Source organism: Haliotis rufescens, unplaced genomic scaffold (assembly GCF_023055435.1).
Source record: "Haliotis rufescens isolate VD_foot unplaced genomic scaffold, xgHalRufe1.0.p SCAF_6, whole genome shotgun sequence".
Classification (NCBI taxonomy): Eukaryota; Metazoa; Mollusca; class Gastropoda; order Lepetellida; family Haliotidae; genus Haliotis; species Haliotis rufescens.
This window is the reverse complement of record NW_025964334.1, coordinates 36,397,574-36,405,418: the sequence shown is the minus strand read 5'-3', so window position 1 is coordinate 36,405,418 and position 7,845 is coordinate 36,397,574. Positions and strand designations below refer to the sequence as shown.

Below are 7,845 nucleotides of genomic sequence, written 5' to 3'. Positions count from 1 at the left end.
GTTGCTTATGTAGTAGTAGTAGTAGTAGTAGTAGCAGAAGAAGGTGCTTATGTAGTAGTAGGAGTAGTGGTAGTGGTAGTACTACTGGCAGGTGCTCATGTAGTAGTAGTAGTAGTAGTAGTAGTAGTAGTAGTAGGAGGTACTTTCGTAGTAGTAGTGGTAGTTGTAGGAGCAGGTGCTTATGTAATAGTAGTAGTGCTGATAGTTGTAGTAGTGTGGCAGGTATGAATCACCAAGTATATAGGTTCTTGTCATTTCAGGTTGTAAGAAATGTGATTGTTTATAGCTTTATCTTTTATAGTATCATCTGTGAGCGTCAGCCTATAGTTATTTTGAGATCTTTGTCACGCCTATTACGGGTGTAATGGGTGACAGGTTGTGTTGTTGTGTCAGTGCCTGTGTTGTGTTCTTTGTCTTGCGCGGCCCCTTGTGTTGATTGGCTTGTTTTAAAATGCTATAAGCTACTTGCACGTCAGCCATTGCTCTTCGCAACAATCAGAGCATGTCAACGATCACATCTCAGAGCACATATAGGAATAAACAAGAAATCTAAAGGTAAGTATAATGTTTTTAGTGTTGTATATATATTAAGTACTGAGTAGTAATGGTGTTGACGTAAATTAATTATTCTAGTGCATCAGGTTTGCTAGAATGTATCATTGTGTAGTTCTTTTGTGCAGTGACGTTTATGCATAAGTTTAATACTGTTCAGCATTATTATTCATAACGCATTGTGCTTTAAAGCGCTAGTTACGGTGTATATATGGTTGAATGAAAGAATGGACGAATGATAGAGGTATGACCTGACATTTCATAACATTATCGTCATGAAGTTCATTATTAATGTATATAATACCACAGTCATCTATATGTGTATATATGTGCGCATTTAGAATATTCTGAGTGTGGTTTGTTTAGTTTTGTAGCAGCGCTATATTGCTCCCGAGGACGTGAAATAATTATTTTTTTTTTGGGGGGGGGGGTCTTAGCATATAGTTCTCTATCTTTAGTATCCATTGTGTTTGACGTTCATTGCAACGTGTGCGTGAGTGTGAAGTATGTGGCTTGTGTTTGTATTATCAAGGAGTTATCGTTCTTGGGTGGTTGCCTCGATCAAAATGTGTTTAAGAAACGTCATTATTTCTGTACAGTATCATTTATTGCGTATGTTTTCTAAGGAATGATATTAGCCTTACTCCTTTTGTAATTGAAATGGTAGCCTGCGTCTGGTCTTCCTGTACACAAACACAATCTCGGTTGTAGTAGTAGTAGTAGTAGTAGTAGTAGTAGTAGTAGTAGTAGTAGTAGTAGTAGTCGTAGTCGTAGTCGTAGTAGTTGGCTCGGTGTCAGACTCGGTGACTAGGTTGTTGCATGTTATATTTTCCCAATTACGTAGATCGATGATCATGAGGTAAGTCACCGGGTTGTCTGGTCCAGACTCGATTATTCATGGCTGGAGTATTGCTGAGTGCTGCGTTATACATCAAGGAAACAATCAGCCACTGGTTCAACTGTTCCGATTACTCACAGTCGAGAATGAAAGTGGGAAACGTCTTTGAAAATGTACTGCACACAGAAACTATCAAATATTTTCACAAAGGGAACATCATACCACCTTTTGCTAAATGCAACCCTTTCACAAGTTGGAATATATGTACGACCCATGTAATCACTTTTCTTGAACAAATTATCAATCTTTACAAGAAGATGGTGGTGTGTTTCTGTTTGATTGAAAATGGTTTTGTGGCGTATTTAGCAATATTCCCGCCATATCACGGCTGGGGACACCAGAAATGGTCTTCACAGATTGTACCCATGTGGGGAAACGAACACGGGCCTTTGGCGTGACGATCGAACGCTTTAATCGCTAGGCTACCCCACAGCCCTGCTTCTATAGAAAGCCATAACACATTATACAATTAAATACATTCACTAATATGACATGCCAGCCAGTTGGGAAAATCATAAAAAGCATAGCTACTCTGACAGCACTGACTCATTATTGTAGCAACCGCGCGTGGATTATGGACGTTGAAACATGGGGGAATCTATAAAAAAAATCAAGATCAACTGAAACATTGTGTGGGCAATGGTTTTACATGTTGATTTCCATAGTCTGGGAATGGTTGTCACTCGTATAGTGCACGTCAGACATGTCCAGCTGGAGTTGCATAACACTGTCCGGTGGGGCTTGGGGCTTGGTGACGTCACACGTGGGGTCCCATTGTTTCAAGACGCTTCTGACTTGACGATGTGCTGGAGCTTCAGGTGACTAAATCAGTGCACACTTTCAGCTGCTTGTTACTGAACACAGTAGTACACCCCTGGCACGTGCTTGCAGTTGCAGTCAGATTTCGAAATCTTTAGTTTCGTTTTTATCTCGTCATATTAAACCGAAAATGACAAATGAAACACTCGTCGAATTAGAAGATCGTCCACTTTCGCCAAGGTACATTTATATATGAAGTCCATGCAAATTTTGATTATTTTAAAATAGCAATATTTTATACTGAGGTCGGGCAAAGCGCGCAATGTTTCATTTTCGTACTTCGACTGGCATTACAACACAGAATTTGTATGTTATAATCTAAAAAAAATGTTCATACCAAACACTTGAAATTAGGATTGGTAAATATTTTTAAGTTAATCATTGTAATCTCCAAATTGTATAACATGACACGTTAGATTAACCCTGATATTCTCATTACCGCAACTGACATGATGACCTCGAAAATTTAAATTTTATTCTGTCTAACGTTTGGATAATAACTTTATTGAAATGGTTGATAATTTACCATTGCGTTGTTATTTTATTTGCCGATAAAACAATACGAATTTATAATCAGTTAGAATTAAGATATCGGAGATATGATTATTAAAATCAATTTTCACAAGTTTAACGATTTAGACAGGTTACTAATATGAAACGCATCTAGCCTTCCATAACGTAATTCAGGTAAGTTTGTTTTTTTAAACATTCTATGTTCGCTTTTGTCTTAACAAAAGGTGTTAATGTGCAAAATATTGGTTCAAATGTCCCTTGTTTAACTAGGCATGCACCGACCGTTTGAAATCACCAGAGACCATATAATAAATTATTATATGGTCTCTGAAATCACCCACCCTCTTTACAGCGCCATATGCTAAAATCAATCCAGCAGGCAGGGCTAAGAAGTGTGAAAACATATGCCCTGTCCACAAGTGTCATAGGTTCACACATTTAATTTAATCGCAAGTATGATGGGTTCATACTTTGATGTTCATGACAACAAAGTGTTTATTTTTATTATTGAAAATATTTGTTTGTTGTTTAGAATTAACGCTTCACTCAGCAATATCTCATCTATATGACGGCGGTCTGTAAATAATCGAGTCTGGACCAGATCATTAGCTTCGATCTTTGCAATTGGGATCCCATGACATGCATCAACCAAGTCAGCGAGCCTGACCACCCGATCCTTCCGGCAAACACATGGGTTGCGGAAGACCTATTCTCTACCCTGATCATCACGGGTCAAAGTATTGAAAATGCAAAAAAAACTTTTTAATGGTAGATCTAGTCGCAAAGATTATTCTTTTGACATCGGTTTCATTCCAGTCAAAGGCAGTTAAACGCGTACGTGCGATCGTGCGGTCAGTTGTGTTGAACACCGCGCTCTCCTGAACTCGCCTCAGGCTACAGGTTAAGGCAGCAACCATTTGTTTTGGGAGGGGTGTGGGGATATTTTCTAAATTATAATCTAGCCCCTGTTTTACTAGAACAAAATGTGCCCTTATCTTGCAGACGGTATTGTTGAAAGGGCTGGGTGTCAAATTGTATGTTAATGTCATTGTGTGTGTTGGAAAAGGTAATTTAGCTCCTAAACATTAAAAAATGCATATCTCGAACCAAAATCAAGATTCCACCCCCCCCCCCCCCCCCCCCCCCCCCCCTTGATATGAGATGGTTGCTTCCCTAATGGCGGGTACGTTAGAACATATCCATGCACACCTGCATCGTCGTCGTTTATCGCTCTGGTCAATCGCAAATTCGTATTCTATCATTTTCCAGCAGCAATTATGTTCTCCATCTTTCAGTCACTTGGTGTGACCCGCAGGTCGGATCCCAGGGACCCAGGTACCAGAGGCATCCCAGATACCCCCAGCACCCAAGGGACCACAGACAGGGCCCAGACTCCCTCATCGTCATCGGGGATATCGTGCACGTCGTCAACATCTTTTGCCACCCCGATGACGACCACACCAGCAGCAACTAGACGGACAGCAGTGGCACGTCATCGATCGGGGGGCGACGCTTATGAATGTGAGTAAACACAGTAGTTTGTATTTAACATTTCTGCTTCAACCCATTCAACACTTTCTACTATAGATTCTAGCTCTATAGATCTACATGCCAACTAGTTCTATACATGCCGGAAGGGGCGGTCGAGTAGCCGAGTGTTTAAAGCATTCGCTCGTCACGCCGAAGACCCGGGTTCGATTCCCGACATGGGTACAATGTGTGAAGCCCATTTATGGTGTCGCCGCCGTGATATTTATGAAATATAGCTAAATACTTTCGCCCGTATCCCCGACCACGATTTATATACGTAGCAAGTTCATACCAATTTTAGATAAACGGTTTGGATTTTTAAAACTATTTTACCATGTTTTGTGGAAACCCAGTCTTGCAACAACTTTTACTCTTCCAAATTCTGTCGATTCGTTCTTGCACAACAAGCTGTAGTAGTCGCCTACCGTCAACTCCATGAATTGACCACATATTCATTTTTGAAAAAACCCGATCACACTTCTTTATCTCAAATATGAAACTTTATTAAACAAATATGTTTGAACCACATCGTCTGTTTGATGAGTACATTGCTTTACAGAAAGAAAACATGTTGGTTTGGAATACGTCTTCTTCGCACACCAAAAAACCAGTTCATGCATTTCAAATCCAAATTAACACTCAGCAAACGTGCAAGAAGACAGAAACAGTTAATTAAACATCATAAATGATGTACCATGTCAATATTGTCAACAACATTATGAAAGTGTCAAGATAAAAGACTGTGAACTGCTCCTTTGGTTTTCTGTAGCATCAAACAATCTGGATTTTAGTTGGTACCATGTTATCATTATCATAGATCTTTAACCTGTATTATCAGTGTCGGAGATAGTTAAGAAATAAAAATATTGTTTTGAAACTGAAGACACCACAAAATAAAACTTGTAGCAAATACTGAAATCTCATCAGTTAAAATAACGAATTGGAGTTTGTATACATGGTTAATAAAACAGAACAAACAAACTTTAACATAGGTTAGTATGTCAACATCAAAAGAAGAGGACTTTTAATCTGAAAGGGATGTCAGATAATAAACAAAATGAGGTCATCATTTGTTTCAATCATTTAAGCAACTTCATGCAATTTTTAGAAAATATAATAGACATTGACTTCCCTTTTCTTTTGCGGGGGAAGTCTTAATGGCATTTCTATTAAACCTAGTTTTCAAGACTCGTGGGCATAACAATAAAAATAAATGATCCGCAAAAACGCTCCGTCTTGATGGCGGGTTAGAATTATTGTTCCCCAGAAACCTAGCTGTGATGGTCGTAAGAGGGGACTTAATTGGTTTGGTCTTCAGGCTCTGTGATTTGGTTGACTGCGTGTCAGTGTACTCCGACAGCATGGAATGTTGCTCATGATATCGATCACAGGACTGTCTTGTCCAGATCTGATTATTTACAAACTGCTGTAATACTGCTGGAATATTGCTGAGTTCGGAAATAAACAACCAACAAATCCACAAAAACATCAAGAGTGGGGATCTGCTCACGATAAGTCCACAGCCACAAAACTAGATAATTTTTTTAAATTTATGACCATAAGCCTGATTTTTGTAAACAGGAATATGCCTTGCTACAATGTAATATTTGTGTCATGCAAATTTGTGTGTTTTTATCAACAGCCTGAAGCATAATTTTGATTTCAAGACTTTTGGGGGACAATTATTACATTGTTTCTGTTGAGATTCAGTAGAAGTTTATTGCATTTGGACAATGACTAGTTGTCTGGAATGTAGTACTATTTATAATGTAAGCAGTGATGAGGAAGTTCTTATATTAAGATGCTCGAATTATCGGTAAACTTCCAGAAAAGCAGGGATGGCTGTCAAGCATTATAGAAACGTGGAATTATTTGTGATGTTCTAGTGACACTGGACTGTTCAAGCCTGGTGTGGAAAGTGCTGGGAGCTGGTTAGACTGTATAAGTGGAGGGGGCGTATCACTCCCGCATCTCACGTTTCATCGGACGTAACATCAAAACCAGCTTTGAGTGAAGATCACTGATCAGCCCGAATTCCCAGCCTTGGCCTATCTCGGAAGCTTGACCACTGTTGCGGAAAGGTGAATATTACCGCTGAGCTTTTTGCTATCACCGCTGCCATCATATTTTGTATTTTATACCATTCTATTGTGTACTGACATTGTCATTGCTGTGCAGTAATTTGTATTGATTTGTAAACCTAGTTAATTGTGTAATGCAAATTGTTGACTTTCTACCTATTGTTGGTTTCACACTAAATTCTTTGATGTACAGATTTCTGGGTTAACGTATTGTTTCATTTTGGGTATCAACTTGTAACCTGATATAATAATAAAGTATAATTATTCTTTTGTGAAATATCAGGATAATCACCACACAAGAAAACTACGAATCAAATCTTCATTCAGACGCATGTATGCAAGCACGCATGGGCGCATGCATGCACGCACGCACACACACTTGTCAACTAGGCGACTATGCTTATCATAAGAGGTGACAAACGGGTGGTCAGGCTCACTGACTTGGTTGATGCATGTCATCGTATCCCCTTTTGGTGGATCGATGCTTGGTATATCTTTCACTAGATTGTCTGGTCCAGACTCGATTATAATCATAGAGCTGTAATGTTGCTGAGTGTGACATTAAACAACAAACGAACAAACAAGCAGACAAACACTCACATATATCAATTATTTCTTTATTATAAAGGTTATTCTATTCTATTTTGTCCAATGGATATCTTTTCTCTCAGATGCAGGCTGTCAATAACAGCAACAGCAGCAGCACCTACAATGGCAGCAGAACACCAGAGACTCGCTCAGAGGCAGCTACAACAGCAGCAGCTACAGCCTTACCAGGATCTGCTACAAATTTTAGACAAAGCGCAAAGGACTTCGGTGAGATTTTTTATATTAATCGTTTGTAATTTATTGAGATTTCATGTTAATACAGACTTCCGTCCTCAACAATTGTAGAAGTACTGGTTTGTCCAGTACTGACTTGCATTTAGCCTTGATGCAACTACTATAGTCACTCCTAATGCGCTGTCATCAGTTCATGAAATAATCGGACAATAGTACGTTAGGCTGCTCCATTGTCACATACGAGGACGTAGGTGGCCCTGTCGTCCAAGGCCCCGCAATTCGCTGTGTAGAGTGTCTTTGGCACGCCAGAAACCTATAAACGAGTGTTCGAATCCCGGTTCTCAATGATTATGTTTCTGGCGAAACCTCATTATCGGTGGTTTGAGAAGGGAGCTAACTCTGCTTGCCTAATCGAAGGTTTGAGGTGGGCCCACATTCGAAACTAAACGTACTTGTTGTAGAGAATATGTACTACGTCAAAAATCTAAATCACAAACAACTATTTTGTCTATTTAAAATGAGTATTGTGACTTTTAATATACAAATGTGTAGAAACTACACCAGAACTCACTTGTACAAACATCGCAAAACTAGGTCATGGGGTCATTAATATTCATGAGTTATCCCTTTTATGGAACAAGTTTTGCCATGTTTCTAGGTTTCTCAATG

The 7,845-nt window shown here is 39.2% G+C and overlaps 1 long non-coding RNA gene across 2 annotated transcripts; it reads left to right on the top strand.

Annotated features, from left to right (window-relative positions):
• Nucleotides 1–504: 504 nt before the first annotated feature.
• LOC124117584 lies at nucleotides 505–7,163 on the top strand. Of its 2 annotated transcripts, XR_007218791.1 has the most exons (4): nucleotides 505–555; nucleotides 4,078–4,303; nucleotides 6,199–6,393; nucleotides 7,065–7,163. It is a non-coding gene; the product is annotated as an uncharacterized LOC124117584 (long non-coding RNA). The 2 variants fall into 2 exon arrangements; XR_007218790.1 differs by lacking the exon at nucleotides 505–555 and having other exon boundaries at nucleotides 3,971–4,303.
• The last annotated feature ends 682 nt before the right edge of the window (nucleotides 7,164–7,845 follow it).